General features: G+C 39.1%; 1 pseudogene; it reads right to left on the bottom strand.

Annotated features, from left to right (window-relative positions):
- LOC149218241 (gibberellin 20 oxidase 1-like) overlaps positions 1 to 14,780 on the bottom strand; it is a 35,394-nt pseudogene extending 20,614 nt beyond the window's left edge.
- Positions 14,781 to 18,223: the final 3,443 nt, after the last annotated feature.

Here is an 18,223-nt window from a genome sequence, read left to right as displayed (position 1 = left end):
GGACAAGAACTTGGTTATATCCTGAGAAACCGTCTAGAAAGGACATTAACTCAGAGCCTGCTACTGATTGGAGTATCTGCTCCATAGTAGGTAATGGGAAATTGTCTTTTAAGCTCGCCTTGTTCAAATTTCTGAAATCAATACAAATCCTAATGTCGCCATTTTTCTTTCTGACTGGCACCATATTGGAGACCCAGTTTGAGTGCCGAACGGGAAAAATAATCTTAGCTTTCAAGAGTTTGTTAAGTTCAGATTTTATTTGACTCTCTAAGTTTGGATGTATTTTCCTCAACTTCTGCTGAATTGGTTTCTGATCGGGAAGCAATGGAATGGTATGCTGGATGATGGATGTATCATATGTCTTTAAATCATCATATTTCCAAGCAAAAACCTGTTTATTTTTCCTTAACAGTCTAATGAATGCCTCCTTCTCTTTCAAGGAAAGGCCTAATCCTAAATTAATGTTTTGAGGAGTTTACTCAGTGCCAAGGTTTATCAACTCAAACCTTAGGGTAGAACTATGGAGCTTTGCATTAGTCACAGGTTTAAACCTGTCTTTAATATCATAAAGATCCTCAAGCTTTACCACAGGCTTAGGGATTGAATTTTCCTCAGGTTACCTCTCATTTGAAGGTCATGCTCGTTTTCCTCGATGATTTGATCATCATAGGACTTTTCGGAAGTTAAGAACTGCAAAATGTCTTCATCATGGTTGAATACTCTCCAATTTGTGACATTGTCAGGAATTGATGGCCTAAAAAGCAATTCTACTGAAAATCTATCTAGGCTGTAGTCTTCGGAAGGTAGGAGCTTGGAGGCAACATTTGCTAGCAGGTCAGCTGCCGAATTTTGAGATCTGGGAATAGGAGAAATATTGAATGCCAAAAAGTGGGAGGTAAGTTCCTGTGTCAGCGATTGATAATGCTTGAGATGGGTGGAAAGACAATGAATTGTATTCCTTACCTGTTTGATAATAATTTCAGAATCTCCGAACACTTTCAAATATTGGACCTTGAGGCCGATGGCTTTATATAGTCCTTGGACTAAGGCTTCATATTCTGCTGTGTTATTTGTGCATTCGAATTCTAACCTACAGGACAACATTGTTTTTTCCCCTTGTGGGCTAATCAAAATACATCCTGCTCCTAAGCCCTCACTAGATTTGGACCCATCGAAATATAACGACCAAGATAAAGAAGTATTAACAAATTTATTTACAGTTTTCTCAGTACCCTTGAAACATCTTGACTTATCTGTTTGTGAAAAATTTTCAATCTGAGATGTGAAATGGTTTACTGAGAAAGGGGATTGCTGGGCAGCGAAGTTGCCAAAGAATGACTCTGATGAATAGTTCCCCAAAATGTTGTTATTAAATGCTATTGGTTGGTTTTCTTGCTCAAACTCAGTAACTGTATGGGTCATATGTTTTTCCCGGTCGATCCTTATTTGATTTGGCTTACCCTTATATGGAAGCCACATATGTGACCAATCAGTAGAAATATACCCATTTAGTTTCTCAGACCAATCCCTGCTCAAGATTAAACCATAAAATTCAGGTATATCGGCTATTAGGATATCAATCCTTTGTACTATTCTAGGATCAGCAGATAACCTGATAGTTACGGAATTAATCTCTCCCAAAACCTGTACTTTAGTCCTGTCCAACTGTACAATATGAATAGCAGACTTCTGGGGTTCAATGTTCAGTTTGGAACAAACTGAAGCTGGCATTATGTTAGAAGATGCCCCTGAGTCAATCAAACAGTTGTGCAGGTTTCTATTGTAGATCTCATAGGTTAGAAGGAAAGGTGGAGTATGAGAGTTTGACCTATCTCCTATTAGGACTGCATCAGTAGCTTCAACCATACCAGAAGGTGGTTGACCTGTATCGTTAGCAGCTTTAGCACTGGGAAGAGGTGAAGTGGGAACAACATTTAATTCTTTGAGAAGAAATTTCTGCTGATGTTTTAATTTACTAAGTTCAAACATGGTAATGTTTGCCTTAGTTTTCTTCATGTCATCAACAATATTGTAATCCATTGAATCGGATACTACCAAAGTTTTAGATGTTGAAGGAGTGTTTGAGGTTGAAGGTTGGTTTTGGGGAACTGCTGCAGGTGACTTCTTTGTAGATACTTTTTCCTTTGTTGTAGCAGCACCTGCACTCCTTTTCTTTGAAGTTGCCTGAACAGGTTCGGAGGTACTTTTACTCCTAGTAGTGACAGGGAACGCTTCTTCTTCATTATCGGTATCGGAGTTAGGCAGTATGAAATCCCACATTCCGTGACATTCAACAATCTCCTCTTCTTCATTAGTAGGTGTAGCTGTTTCTTCTTCTCCTTCTTCAAGATCTGAATTTGCATTTGATATAACATTTGGTGGTTTTGATTCAGTTTTCTTATAATTTCTAAAGGGTCTTTTGGTCGAGGTTTCGGCTACCTGTTTTTTTATTTCAACCATTTCGTTTGACAAAGTCTTGACGACCTTTTGCAAACCCTCCATGTCATATGGATCTTTTGGGGTTTTCTTCCTTGAGTCATCTTTAAAAGAAACTTTTTTGGCTTTTCTGTCTTCCAGAGCAGCTTTCTTTTCTAGAGCATTAATGCGTTTCTCCACAGCAAGTGCTTCTTTCATGTTTTCAGCTAAAGTAGGTTTCCCAACCCTGTCTACAAAAATAGCTATATTGGCAGGTAGGGCGGTTATATACCATTCGCTTCGGATTTGCTCACTTGGTTTGGAGGCCGTTGGGATTTTATTCAAGAGTTTATTGAATCGGGCATTAAATTCCTTAATCGGTTCCCTATGCTCTATCCTAAGATTGGAGAGATCGTTTATTAGTGTAGCCAAAGACCTATCATCTCCATACTTAGTAAGAAACTGTTCTTGACAAGTGTTCCAACTGGTAATGGAACCAGAGGGTAGAGAAAAATACCAGGATCCTGCTGATCCTTGCAAGGTATAAGGGAAAAGTCTAACAACAACATCTTGTTCTGTTACTCCTTTCAAGTTGACTGCCAACATGAAGTTATTAATATGTTCCTCAGCTTGGGTCCCATCATCTGGGTTAAACTTGGGTAGCCATTTTTCAGGAGCATCAGGTAATGCATGCAATGGTGCAGGCATGTTGACTGCACCAGGCCTGGTCCATGGATCTGCCATTATAACAGTAGTAGCAGATGATGCTACTGTTGAAATTCCAAATGTCTGGGAAGGAAATAATGTTGCGGAGTGGGCAGATTGGGATGTTAAAGTTCCTAATCCCTGATGGACAACAATATGTAATGGGGGGGGTGGATGGTTGACTTCGCACAGGGGAAGGTGAGATGGAGGATGTGGATGAAAGCTCTCCACTGTCAGATCCTTTAGTATATTTCTTCGCCTTTTTCCTTTTGGGTAAAGGGAACTCAGTGGGTTCAATACCGAGCTTTTCGCTCTGAAGTCTGGTGAGAGGGTGAGGTAGATTAAACTGCGAAGTCGCACTGCTTTGTGATACCTCAGATTTCTGTGGTGAAATCGAGAAGCTCTGAAGTTTGTGGATAAGAGACTAAACTTCAAGGGATTCAAGACTTAATTGTTCTGGAGTATGATGGATTTGAGCAGTGGTAGTTGATTCCTCTTCTTCTTGTTTGGATACTGGAGAACCAGCATGCAATTGGGAAGTACGAGGAAATACGGAGGGAGAATTACTCTTAGAATGGCCTGCAGATTTAGGTTTGCTTGCCATTCACAGTTGGGCCCTCCTTCTAGCGCCAAAAATGTTGATGCCCCGAAAATCGTTGTATCAACATTGGGGGATAACCACCCGGTCCGGACCTTAGTACAGCTCCTTTTCCGTTTGGAATGGTGGCTCCGACTGGGGATAATGGGACCAGTTTCCCAGTAATGGATAAACGGGATGAATGAATGATTGGTTGACTAATCTAATGATAGGCGAATAACTTAATCTATCAGCGAAAATAAAAGAACTACTCCTAATCCCGGGAACTATTGTACTTTCAAAGTGTAGCGCTTGATGATCTATGTTTATAAACAGGCATGTAGATGACTCTATTCAATAAACATGGACTTTTATTCATTCAAGAATTACTCTGCTTAAATCGTTAAACAAAGGGATTAGCGCAATATTGCTACACTTTATATATCATCGATACATATATGATCAAAGGAAAGGCATCCCATAAACATCCAATAGTGGAAGGAATAAAGAAATGCTGTTAAAACACATACATATACTCGATAATAGCAAAGGTAATCAAATAACAATTCATATGAAAAGAATGAATTCAGACATAGATAATAGTACCATATGAGCTGTTAGACACTCCCAATATCAATCGCTATTTGAGATTCTTCTTCCAACGCATAAATACTTTCAAACAAAGACAGTAGTGCACATTTGCATAAAAGCCTCCTTGTCAAAATTAGAATAACTGGTCCAGTTTCATAAAAGAATATGGCTGAAGCACAATAGTGCAACTTTAGTCTTTAAGTCAAGTACCAAACTTTACGACCCTTTCCAAAACAATGAAAGGGTCTATAAATACTTAATTAATCTAACTATCTATGAAACTGAAATCCTACTTAATTGGTATCAATTGATTTTGATCATATTTTCCTCAGCAATCTGGCAGTCGGTGGCATGAATCATCAAGTAGGCTGTTTGCCTTTAAATCTGAGCTGACTTATCGCAAGCATCGGCTCCACTTCGGGCGGTCTGTTGAGGCGAGAGCTAAGCTGGGCGGCATAGGTGGCATCCTGAATATCGGGGATAATATACCCGATTGCATCTGTAAGGCACTTTAGGGTGGCTCTTTGAGTGTGTGGTTTTACCAAGAAGAACCAATAGGTGTCCCATGTCAAACTGTTAATTCCAACAATTAATCTCCCCTTTTCCTCTAGATCTGGATAACATGACTGTTCCAATGTTTTCATTGCTGTCAATTTTCTTGGCGTGCATTGGGAAATCATATTTGACAAGTAGAGAGTGTTATTAACTAATTCAACCAAATTGCTTGTAGTTGATTTGCACCTTGAAACTGCCCTCTCTGCTTTCATTAACTGGGACTACCATTCTGTGAATAATATATCTTTATGTGACTCTAAAATCCTTGGTAAATTCGCCGCTTGTCCCTGATCAGTATCTTGCCAGTCAAGAAATGCAGCTATCGTTTCTTCAGCTTGATCCAAGTCCGTCCTAGCCTTTTTTAATTTTTTCACTTATTGATGCCGTCAATTCGCATAGTGGCTCTGCCTGGGCGATTTGTTGACATAGAAGCTTAATTTGGGATATCAATGCCGTATTTATCTGTAGTGCTTCTACTCTGAATTCAGTTATTTGTGGAACGCCCTATGTCTTCTCAAGTTGTGCTGATAGTTGAGCAATTTGCTCATCTTTTGTTTTCAGCATTTGCTCATTTGCTGCCTTCAGTTGTGCCAAGGCCTCTGACAACTCTTTCTGCTTCTGGATTGCGCTGTGGTCAATCCTTTGTTTCTCTGCCTGCAATTGTTGAGTTAGTTGATTGTTTACTTGCTGCTGTGTCAACAATTGCTATTCTGCCTACTCCGCTTTCTGCTTTGCTTCAGTTAGCTGTGTCTGTAATAAGAAGATTTCCTGGTCTTTTGTTTTCAATAAAAGACTCACCTCCGATGCCTTATCTATAGTTGCTGCCGAATAGGATCCAGCATATTGTGACAGTTTTGTCAGGTCATTGGAGGGGTCAAATTCTTCCTTCCAAACCACATTACCCGTGACCGTCTGTTCTGGGAAAAGGGAAGGTTGATCAGTCCTTCTTCTCTTCCTTTGTCGTTTTACTACAGCTTTATGCCTCGGGCTGTAGAAGACATCCAAGGGAGGAATCTCTTCTACCTGCAAAATGATTTGATCGGAGGGGTCCTTTGGTATTATTTCTACTTCTTTTGAAATGGGTGGGCCGCTGGTTCCACTTAGAACCTGTTGTGAAGTGGTCTCCTGTGTGTCTGCTGCCTTCGAAGTTTCGGTGTCCTTTGAACATTCCAGACTGCTGATAATAGAATCAAATTGCTGCCATTCCTGGAGCAATTTTGGATCAATATGAGTATCCACATTTACTTCAATGTTGGTGTGTTTTTGCTCTTTAGCCTGGGTCTCCTCCCGCACTTTCTCCTGCTCTTTAGTCTGAGTTTCCTCCGGTTGTTTTTCTTGCTCTTTTGTTGTAACTGGAGGCTCCTTTGACTGTTCCCATTCAGGCTCGCTTGACGATGTTGTTGGGGTTGTTGCTAACAGATCTAGAGGCAGAGTTTGCAACCTCTGTTCTCTAAGTCTGTTAAATTCAACCAACCCTTCATCTTGATATTTCATTCTGGCAAATGCCTTAACCTGCATTATTGACTCAGCTGAGGAGAACAGGTCATCGAACATATCTTCCTTATGATCAAACTTTGCCAATTTGGCCTGTTCAAGTGCATTATAGGCAACTTTGTTGGGATCAAATTGCCTATTAGGGAGAGTTGCTAGAGTTAATGATTTTATCTTTGTGGCTTCTTTCTCCGCATGTTTGAGATCATGCAAGGTGTAGACACCGCATCTCAAAGGAAAAGAGGGCCAACCCTGCTTCTTATTTTTCTTGAGAGTCTGAGTAACACTCTCAGCAATGATCTGATAAGCTATTTCCCTCGCCAGCAGTTTATCAGGTATGTACAAAGGAAGGACGTGAGGTTCGGCTTGGCTACCGAAAACTCTTATATAAGTGAACTTTTCCTCCCCGAACCATCTTCCTACTGATGTTAAGTCAATCCCGGCTTGGTAGGAAATCTTGGGAGCAGGTTTATCAAAAATAGAGAAATGAATGGGTAACATAAAGCCATTGCAGACTTGGTATAAATGGTGCTTATAAGAGGATTTCCATAATTTCTGATGGTATATGTGAATAGGCATGGGGTCTTGTGGTGTCCACCTCCAGCCGAGCACAGGAAATTCAGAGTTAAAACACAAGGTATCTAAAATATAGGCACTGTAATAGAATGGGGGAATTATCCTTTCAGTAACGCGAGTCTTATTTCTAAACTCAAGAACAGCTGTTGCTAGTTTATCTGAGAGAATAGTGGCCCAATCCATTATTTCACTGTTACACGCCGCTTCCATCAAGGGAACCATTTCTATAGTGAAATTAGAAGAGTCGTGCAACCCCCATAATCTACACATCATTATTCCAGCATAACAATAAGGAGAACATAGGGAATCAACCGAGTACTTACCGGAAGATTCGTGTTTGTGTTTTGCCGGATTTTGTCTCCAATCCCGGATGGGTTCGGATTCAAATTCATTCTCTTTTCGGAATTTCTCCAAAAATGCCTTGTTGTACTTCTTCTCTGGCTCAGGCAAATGATACATTTGCCTTAAATCATCAGCCTTGAATGACCCGAAAATTCTCCCGTCTCTGGTGCAGAAGGTTCTGTCCATGATCGGGATTTCCTCAATTGCCCACCGCACTACATCTGTATATGGGAGAATTTGTTCCCGAGCTGCTATCCGATGAAGGAAGGAGTCAGCTAAGTCCTTTAAAGTACCATCAGATTTCCGAGTTGAATCTGCAGAGGCTTGTACTGTTGTCACTTTAGGTTCTTCGACTTCAATCAGATTGTAGGTACTTTGCCAAGTAGTTCTGCCGAGACCAGAACATGTAGTATCAGATATCAATCCTTTCTTTTTATTTGTGGGATCAGCGACAGCTTGTCCTGTGGCTGGCGCAACGAAAGCGACTGTGGTTTTCTTAGACTTCTTCCCCATTCTGTTTGAGTTTTCTGCTTTGGAAGAATTCTGCACAGGAGTGAAAGTAAACGTAACACAGAGAATTGGTAATGAAAATCCAATATGGGAAAGATAAATTGATCAATGCGTGATGAGGGATTAACCTTTAAAGTGGTCGCGGATACAATCTATGAGGAAGATTTCAGGACTTACTATTACATTAAATGGCCGTTTAAAACCTGCCATCCTTTAAATGCCCATCATATCATTAATCAGCCGAATGATTCGTTTAAGCGTGCCTTGGATGTTTTGGCGGTTGAGCGCAGGTAAATCATTGTTCGACAGATCAAGCTTTTAATATGAATTGATCGTAATATCCCTCTATTTTAACGACTTTTTTGAAATTTGTGCTTTATCGCAATCGGTTATCGGGGAAAACTTAACTCCTTATATTGTCACCTTTTGAAATCCCCGATCGCGGATAGCGATATCGCATTGCATCGGGAGTATGGGCACTTCTATGAAAACATGGATAGCATATCGCTGATAGCCGATAGCGATATCGCATCGCATCGGGGTGAATTACTTGGGGCGCTTTAAGAGCATGCATAGAATATTGCCGATAGCCGATAGCGATATCGCATCGGGAAAAACCAATGGGCCGTTAACGTATTCTCCAATGTCATTGCGATATGCGATCTTGCGATCGCTTTATCGCAATGATAAAAGATTGATTATTTGTATTATTAAGATCAAAATGGGTCTATCGAAAAGGTTTTCGTAATGTTTTTTATTTTGTTTTCGGACCTTTTATTAATAATACAATATTGATACCAATCAAATCTAAAGGGACCCATTTCATATGATAGTTTTTCTAAAGGAATAATGATATGAAATGGGGGGTTGTTGTAGTGCACAACAGACTCATAGAAAAGATTTTTTTGAAGATTTCACTAATAATGTTGATGGAGCAATATACTTTGCAGATCAGTAAAAAATCAAGCCATCAGGGCTTGGCACAATCAGGCTTAAAAAGCCTGGTCTTCCAGACTTTCTTCTGGATCATGTTCTATATCTCCCACAGCTCAAAAGAAACTTGATGTCCTTGGTTCACATCCGCCAGCAAGGTCACTCCATTCATATGTTTGATGGCAAGCTTGAGGTCAGAAAAGCATCTGACCACTCACTTGTCATGAGGGGAATAGAAGAAGAAAGGCTTCTCAAACTGCAAGGAACCTCTGCTCATGCACAACATTTCTCATATATTTCTCATCATGAAGAAGGTACACTTCCATCAAGTTTATTATGGCATGCTAGATTTGGACATTTAAACTATGACAGTCTCCACTTATTGAAGAAAAATGGTGTTGCTGGTTTGCCTACAATTCCTAGGAAACATAAGCAATGTGATGCTTGCATTCTAGGAAAGCATAGCAAACAGTGTTTTCATGATTCACATTCAAGAGCACATAGGAAGCTTGAACTCATTCATTCAGATTTATGTGGTCCAATGGCTGTTCCTTCTGCAAATGGAAATAAATATATCATGACATTTATTGATGATTACACCAGAATGTGTTGGGTTTATTTATTGAAGAACAAATATGATGCCTTTCAAACATTCAAGAATTTTCATAAATGGATTGAAAATGATGCACAATCTCATATTGGGTCTATTCGCACTGATAATGGAAAAGAATATACATCAAATGAATTTGAAAACTATCTTCGCCAACATGGGATCAAACATCAAACAAATGTGCCTTATAATCCCCAACAGAATGGTGTAGCTGAAAGAATGAATAGAACAATCTTGAATATGGTACGATCCATGCTTTTCTTCAAAAATGTAAAGATAATGCTTTGGGCTGATGCTGTTCTATGTGCTGCATATATAAAGAATAGATGTCCATCTAATGCTATAAGAAACAAGACTCCTTATGAATTGTGGTATGGACATGTTCCTTCGGTAAAACATCTCAGGATCTTTGGTTCCACCTGTTATGCTTTGATACCAAAGGTACATAGAAACAAACTTGGTGCTAGAAGTCGTAAGTGTATCTTCCTGGGGTATTCAAACACCTCCAAAGCGTACTGCCTCTATGATGAAGTACATAAAAAGTTTGTTGTATCTAGAGATGTAATTTTTCTTGAATCATCCAAATCTGACAATGTTGTTGAGCGGCAACTTGATCGCTTGGATAGATTCGCAAAAACGAAATCATTTCAATAATTTGATAATGAGATTCCACATCTTGAAGGGGGTATTCCTATACTAGATCAACATGTGGAATCTTCTTCTGAAGAACACTCTCCCTCGAATGAAACTCCAACAACGGATGATGCTTTAAGTGATGTAATTGATAGAATTGGGAGACTCAATCTTGATTCAGTCCCAACTCAATCAACAGAGCAGTTTGGACCATCTCAGAAAGGTCCCCCAAAGTGGCTGACAAAGACACTTGAAAGTGTTCATCCTGATGAAATTGGAAAAACAGGAACGAGAAATTCAAACCGACAAAATAGAGGTGATGTAGATGACTCTAATTCACCTGTTGATATGGATGTTACTTATGATTGTGAATTGAACTTGTCTACAGATTTTGAACCAACTTCCTTCAAAGAAGCTGCTTCTCATGATGAATGGAAAGAAGCGATGCAAAAGGAGTATGATGCCCTCATAAAGAATGGCACTTGGAAGCTGGTTGATCCTCCATTTGGAACCAAACCAATTGGCTGCAAGTGGGTCTACAAGAACAAGTACAAAGCTGATAGCTCACTTGACAAGCACAAAGCTAGGCTTGTGGCAAAAGGTTTTGCACAAAAGGAAGGGGTCGATTATGAGGAAACTTTTGCCCCCACAGCAAAATGGGCCACCATCCGGACACTCTTTGCACTAGCAGCTCAGAACGGTTGGAAAGTCCATCAAATGGATGTAAAAACTACCTTCTTGAATGGAGATCTAAAAGAGAATGTTTTTATGTCCCAGCCTGAAGGATTTGCTGTGAAAGGACATGAACATAAAGTATGCAAACTTGTGAAGTCCTTGTATGGCCTCAAACAAGCACCGCGAGCTTGGTATGAAAAAGTAACTGAGCATCTTCTGAAACTCAACTTCAATCATTTTGATCTTGATGATGCAACTTTATTTGTCAAGAAAGTTGGCAAAACAGTTGTATATCTTGTGGTATATGTAGATGATCTTTTAATGACAGGGAACAATGAAAGCTACATTGCATCCATAAAGAAGGAATTGGGGAAAAGTTTTGAAATGACTGATTTGGGCTATGTTCATTACTATCTTGGCATTGAAGTAACCCAACATCCAAAATCCATATTTCTTTCTCAAAAGAAATACATTGGAGATTTGTTAAACAGATTTGGCATGACAGAGTGCAATCCTCTTTCTACTCCAATGGAACAAAACTTAAAGCTCACATCTATTGAAGGAAAGTAATTTGAGGATGCAACAAAGTATAGACAGCTTGTAGGAAGTCTCATCTACCTCACTACTACCAGACCAGACATTTCATTTGCTGTTGGAATCCTCTCCAGGTTTATGCAAAAGCCTTGTGAGGGACATTGGTCTGCTGCAAAAAGAGTTCTAAGGTACTTGAAGGGAACTCAAGACCTTGGAATCAAGTATACACAGGTGGACGACTTCAGCTTGATTGGATACTCTGATTCAGACTTTGATGGAGACAAAGAAACTGGGATATCTACTTCAGGACATGCTATGAGTCTTGGATCAAGAGCTGTCTCTTGGAGATCACGCAAAAAATCATTTCCAGCAGATTCCACAACAGAAGCAGAATACGTGGTAGCAGCTGAAGCAACGAAAGAAATTGTGTGGCTCAGGAAAATTCTTGAAGATTTGCAGGTAAAACAAGTACAATCAACTCCACTCATGATTGACAACACCTCTGCAATAAAGTTGGCCAAGAACCCAAAGTTCCATGATCGAACAAAGCATATCAATACTAAATATCATCTTATTCGACATCATGTTGAGGCCAAAACAATCCATCTCCGTCATTGTTCCACAAATGAGCAAATTGTAGACATCTTCACCAAAGCACTTGGAAAGGAAAAGCTTGAACGATTCAGAATGATGCTTGGACTCACCAACATCCCTTCAGATTAAGGGGGGGAATGTTGACACCTAATCTTCATGATTGGGGGAATTTGTGTAAATAAATAAATTAGGAATGTGAACAGTCATCGGGAGATGAACTGAACAATCACTCCTATTGTATATAACAATAGCCTACCTATGGAATAATAGACGAATCAGTTTTACTGCCTTTGGAGAGTTACTGCCTGGCCTGACAAGTTCCTTCTAGAAACCTTTGGGATTATGTTTTCCCAAAGAAATTAATTCCTTCCTTCTTGAAATCTCTCACACACACATATATATTTTCTTTGCTTGACATTTCTTTGAGGGATATTTTGGCATCCTTGCACTCCTTATCATAACAAGGATTAGCTGGGAAGGGATTTGAGATCCTCTTCAAAGGCCTAGTTCTCTTACATACCTTTAAAGCTTTGTGTATTAACAAAATCAACATAATACTGCAGATATATCTTTTATCTCTTCCATTATCCTTTCAACCCCTGTTGTTATTTTTGGCCAAATGGAGGTTTTCTTTAAGAGCAACCCTGAAGAGCTCTTGATTTTCTTGGTTTATGATAATTCTCCCATGTTCATAAACTTTCTTGCGAGAGCGTTTTGCATGTTCCCCCTTTCAATATTCTGTATGTATACCAAGATTTATGGAGATGACCTATCTTATTTACAACATGGAGATGACTTCTTTATTTTCTTGTTTAGTTTTCACTTCTTTATGTATTTTTTCCCAATTAGGTCAACAAAAGGCCTTGAATCGACACCATGTGGCATGAGATTCTTATTGATGAATTTGTCTTAATTTATGATCATTTCTTCCTGGAAAGAAGTGGGATGACGTTAAATGGACACCATGTGGCATGGGCTGCTAATTGTTGACTTCATCTTATGATGATCATTGCTTTCTAGGAAGAAGTGGGATTAGTACTTTCTTGATTAGTTGGCAGAAGCATTTCTTGAAAAATGGTTAGGAAATCAATCCTCGGTAAATCATCTCACCCCAATATAACATGTCTGTACTCTAAGGGAAGACTACCAAGATAGCAGCATGCCGAGGTAATAATCACCAGTGAGCTAACTTGCCAGGGTTATTTCTTTCCTTTCCATTTTTTTTCTTTTCTCTTCTCTTCAAAGGCATCGGTTGCAGACAAGTGTCATGTCTTTGGGGTTTTCTTTCTATTTAATATCCATTTATGGACAAAAGTGAATATTATGGAGATTACGCTGCAATCATTGCTCTATTTCTCTTCAGTCTTTTTTGTTTCTGGTTGTTTTCGCCATACCTGTTTTATCTTTTTTTTTTTTATCAATATATACATATATATAATAGAGTTACCCTTTTACATAATTATTTCTATTTCAAAAAAAAATCACTTTGAAAGAAAGTTTGTATTTAAAAAATAGATCTAGATCAAATTCAAATGATATGACATATGAGCACAACACTTCCTAGTTGTCTCATCTTAGTTTTTTCAACGTCGGCTATGGGTATGGTTATTACTGAGAGTATATACGACAACACAAGTCAAATTGTGTTCCATCTTTAAATTTTGCTCCGCTGGCTCTACCTATTTATGACAATTTATATGGAATTAATTCCATCCTTCTCCTCACATTTATGAGAAGCAATGTACACTGTAGAAAAAAATCCCATAAATAACACTCTGGTATGGGTGCAATCTCCAACACCTTTGCCACAGGTGGCCATGCCAACTTCAACCTTAGCATTGTGTTATCTATTTCCTACACTACACAAGCTTGGCTAATCAACCGAGTTAAAATAAACTAAGCTTTGTAAATTTCCTACACTACACGGGATTTGCTAATCAACGAGATTAAAATATACTACACTTGGTAAATCTATCGGAAAACTTGTCTCCATGAAGGAATTATGGTTGGTTTCTTGAGGTGAGCCATTTCTGAAAAGCTGCAAGAGTATTCATGTATGATCTGTAGTGTTTTTGAGTGAACTCCAAGAACACAAACCACATGAAATCTGGATATTTTCGAGGATTATCAGAATAAAAAAGATCATCTGGAGGTCATACAATTTTTTCATATGGCGGGTTCAGGAAAAATGCCAATGATTTGCGAGGTGTGGTCTTGTTCACTACTGTTATGTGAAGGCATCTCCTGTATTTACCAATGGAGAGTGCCTCCAAATCAACATACATCATGTCATGCATTTCAACAGTAAAGACAAACTAATGACAATAGATAGGGTACAACTGATACTAAGAATCTTATTTCCATCTTGCAAATTAGAATTTAGAATTTCAATGATGGTAATCAATAGGTTGTTTCAAGTTGCAACATACCATAAAGGTGTCTCTGATGTTGAGAACTAGTGCAATGTTGGTTCGCACAGAACACCACTTATTATTTATGAAAATCTCTAGACCTCCTACTTCATCATGATGAAGGAGAGTAAGGGATGTCTCGAGTGTCAGATTGGCTGCACACAGGGAGGATAACAATTCAACCTCATGATTGAGTTGCCACCTTCAAAAAAATTGCGAAGATGCAGATGCTCTACTGTGAGGCTCATTCCCAATAACTCCATCATTCCCAAAGCCAAGCATTCTATTTCTTCACAATACTATTTGAATACATTTCTAAAGGGAGTTAGTAATGTAGAAATTCCTTGTAGTTTCAAAGTGCTAATTGTAATATGCTAAAACAATAGACTTGAATCTACTCTACTCATCAGTGGAAACAATTAAACGATCGCAAAATCACGAAGCATATAAGAGAAAGAATTCAATCAACACATTACACAATGATTTGCCGGCGAAAGCCACAAATAAAAACCTGTGCTATCTATATATTGCATTAGTAAAAAAAATGAGAAGATTACAATGCATTGCTCAAGCACGAGCAACCTCTGCACTATCTCTATTTGTCTCATAGCTTCCTAAACAAACCCATGCCAATACTTAACCAATTTTCTTCTTTCTCAAGTCCCTATTTCCATGCGTTGTTCCTTAAGGAATTATCCCCCTATTAATTAGGGAAATTCCTCAATATGAATTACGCAATCTCATAGGCCTTCCTCTAACTGCATGCACCACCTGTACAATTCTAATGATCATACAACTGATAGTGCACTATCCCTAAACTCCAATCTCAACTGGGTCTTTCTCATATCTGACATGCATGAGTTAATTATGAGTGAATCTTCAGTTTATTAGTTGATCACTGCAAGCAACACCACACTACTAGACCTCCCACTAGTTCCTCCAACAGTTGGAACTAGTTTAATTGACTTTAACTCAGTTAGAATGAATTAATTAATTACAACTTAAAATAAACTCAACCAGGGCTCCTATAAAGTAGGAGACACTCTACACGACTCTAGTTAGACCCTCAACTAGAATTAACCGAGCCAACTAAGTCAAATTAACTTAGTTAACTAATACAAGTTGTCATGAGATGTGGAATTACAATTTTATTCCCAAATTAATTCAAGGACAAAATTAAATTAGGATTTTGTTGTTTCATTTTCAACACTCTCTCTCAACAAGAAAGGGATTATCCTGCTATCCTGATCTACCTCTGTGAAACTCGAATTTGCATCTTGACAAAGCCTTTGTTAAAATATTTGCATCTTGTTCCTCTATAGGAATGTACTCTAGCAACATGATTCTCCTCTGCACACAATCTCGTAGATGTTCATACCGGATGTCGATATGCTTGGACTGATCATGAAAAACTGGATTCTCAGAGAGTTTGATACAACTCTAATTGTCATAGTAAATCACTATAGGATCCATCTGCTGACCAAATAACCCAACAAGGGTCTTCCTCATATAGATAGCCTCACATGTTGTTTGATTAACAACCATGTACTATGCTTCTACCGAACAAAGTGCAACTTATCTCTACTTCCTGTTGTACCAAAAAACTGTTGCTGGCCCAATACTGAAGATCCCCCCTAATGAGCTATTTTTATAAGATGGACTCCCTGCCCAATATGTATCTGTGAAGCCTTGAAGCTTCACTCCCTTTGTCTGTCTGAGGTATCTCAACACATGTTTAGTTGCCTTCCAATAGAGTTTGGTTGGCTTAACCATTGCTTGACTAAGTCGGTTAACTACAAAACATATGCCTAGATCTGTGTTCACGAACTACATAAGTGAACCCACAAGTTTCCTGTAAATAGTAGCCTCCACTACTTCACTTGACGTAGGATATTCCTTCCTCCAATTTCCTGCTAGAGGAGTCTCCATGGGTTTGTTGCTCTCCATGTGGAACTTCTTCAGTATCTCGTTTACATACTTGTCCTGAGAGGCAAACAGTCCCTCATCTCCTTACCATAATTCCATACTAAGGAAATAATGCATGAGCCCCAGGTCCTTCATCTCAAATTCCCTTGCAAGATCCTCTTAGAAAGACTTTACCAGCTTCTCATCACCTGCTATAATTAAATCATCGACATATAATGCTATAATCAACAATTTACCTCCAACCACAATATGGTAAAGGTTCAGATCTGCTTCAATTTTAATGAAGCCCAACCTGGTGAAATAGTTGCTAATCCTGGTGTACCAAGCATGGGGTGCTTGTTTCAATCCATACAGCGCTCGCTTGAGTCTGCACACATGTGACTCTCTATTGAAGGTCTCAAATCCTTTCGGATGCTTAATATACACCTCTTCCTCAATCACATCATCGAGGAATGATGTCTTCACATCCATGTGATGTATCTTCTATCCCTTCTATGTTTAAAGTGTTAGAATATATATGATTGAAGGGTACCTTGCTACTGGAGCAAAGTATACTCCTAATTAATTCCCTCCACCTGAGAGAACCCTTTGGCCACAAATCTGGCCTTGTGTTTCTCCACACTCCCATCGGGTACTTGCTTTACCTTGTAAAGACATCTGGAACTCACCATTGACTTGTCTGCAGATTTTATGACCACTTCCCAAACATTGTTTCTAATAATGGATTCATATTCCTCAACCATGGAATCAACCCATACTAGTTTATGCACTACTTCCTCGAATGAGGATGGCTTAGTCTCTACACTCTCGCTCATCATATCCATGTAGCCAGTGTTCCGATTTGGTGACCTCCTCTACTTGCGTTGTGATGTGGGTGCTCCCATATTCTCTCTAGCATCATGCGTCAAATATGTCAGCCTCTCTAGTGCTCTTCCTTCCATCTTTGGAAGTCTTTGCATGAGTAAGTGTTTCCACTCTCTTCTCCTTTGCATGTGGTTGCTCCACATCATCTTGGGGTTCTTCCTTTGGAGCTAAAATCTACTCATCTACATGTAACTGAAGCTCCCTCTCAAGGGAACATCTCATGACCTTCTCTTCATCGAACTTCACATCTCTACGAACCACTTTCATTATGTGAGATGGCAAGTACACCCTATAGTCGTGAGTTGTATCAGTGTACTCCACAAATATGCCCAACTCAACTCTTGGTTCTAGCTTTTTCCTTGCATCCTTTGTAACATGACAATAGACCGATGAACCAAAGATCCTGAAGTGTGCCACATCTAGTATCTTACTTGAAAAAATTCTTCTGGCGTACTCATCCTGAGAATTCATTGAGGACTTCTATTATGCACATAAACAAATGTGGTGCATATGCTTTAGCCCACAAGTGCAATGGTAGGCCTTGATCATGTAACATTACCCATGCAACTCCCAAAATACTTGTGTTCTTCCTTTAAATCACCCCGTTCTGTTGTGGATTATGGGGTGCTATTAACTCTCATTGAATGCCTTTTGATGCACAAAAGTTCTTGAATTCAAGTGACACATATTCTCCACTGTTATCACTCCTCACAGATTTAACTTTCCTGCGAGTATATTTCTCCACAAGTTCTTTAAATTCACAAAATTTAGTGAACGTCTAATCTTTCTTCTGCATGAAGAAAATCTAGCACTTACGAGAAAAATCATCTACAAATATTACATAATACTAGTGCTTGGTCGTGGAGGCTGTCGAGAACGGTCCACACATATCTGAGTGAACTCTTTCAAGGATCGCTTGCGCTCGACTATCTTTATATTGAAAGGTAGCTTTGGTTTACTTCCCCAATGTACACCCTTTGCATGTGTCTCTCTGCTCTTCTGTACCCTTGGGAAGTCCTGCAAAAATTTGTTGCATGATCTTCAAAACTCTGTGGTGCAAGTGACCCAATCTTCTATGCCACAACTCACTGATGTCTCAGCTCTACACCTTCTTTGCTTTTGTGCTGAAAGTAGCACTATCTTCTACATCCAATTTGTAGAGGTTCCTCACCTGAACTCTAAGGCTATGTGATGAAGGAAAGCCTTTCCCTTGCTAAATATCACATCATAGCCATGGTCCTCAAACACGGCAACTAAAAAAGAATTCGTCTTCAAACCCAG

This window comes from Pinus tabuliformis, chromosome Q (assembly GCF_031772625.1).
Source record: "Pinus tabuliformis cultivar Carrire ecotype Pingquan chromosome Q, CPIR1, whole genome shotgun sequence".
Lineage (NCBI taxonomy): Eukaryota > Viridiplantae > Streptophyta > Pinopsida > Pinales > Pinaceae > Pinus > Pinus tabuliformis.
This window is presented reverse-complemented; position numbering and strand designations above follow the sequence as displayed.